Source organism: Pteropus vampyrus, unplaced genomic scaffold (genome assembly GCF_000151845.1).
Source record: "Pteropus vampyrus isolate Shadow unplaced genomic scaffold, Pvam_2.0 Scaffold586, whole genome shotgun sequence".
NCBI classification, from domain to species: Eukaryota; Metazoa; Chordata; class Mammalia; order Chiroptera; family Pteropodidae; genus Pteropus; species Pteropus vampyrus.
Window position 1 is genome coordinate 108440 of NW_011889367.1, and position 431 is coordinate 108870.

Here is a 431-nt window from a genome sequence, read left to right on the forward strand (position 1 = left end):
ATGGAAATTCTAGAACTGAAAAATTAGAGACATTAACATACACAGTTGGAGATATGGGTCTGAAATTCAGGAGGGAGCCCACGTTGGGAGATGGATGTTTGAAAGGCATCGGCATAGAAATGAGACTAGATGAAGTCACACCTGGAAAGTAGGGCTTGTCATTTCGTCCCCATGATGCCATACATCATGATGCCATACATCATGGGGACGAAATGACAAGCCCTACTTTCCAGGTGAGGACACAGAGACTTAGAGAAGTTCAGTGACCAACACGAGAATAAGAAAGAAAGTACTAGGACTAGGATTAAAACCCAGATCTCTCTGACTCCAGAGCCCGTGTGTTTAGACTGAGGTGTGTGCCCATCTGACCTGCAAATCTCTCTCTTCCAGAGGCATCATGGTCTCTGCAAATGGTTCATCGTTTTCCAAAT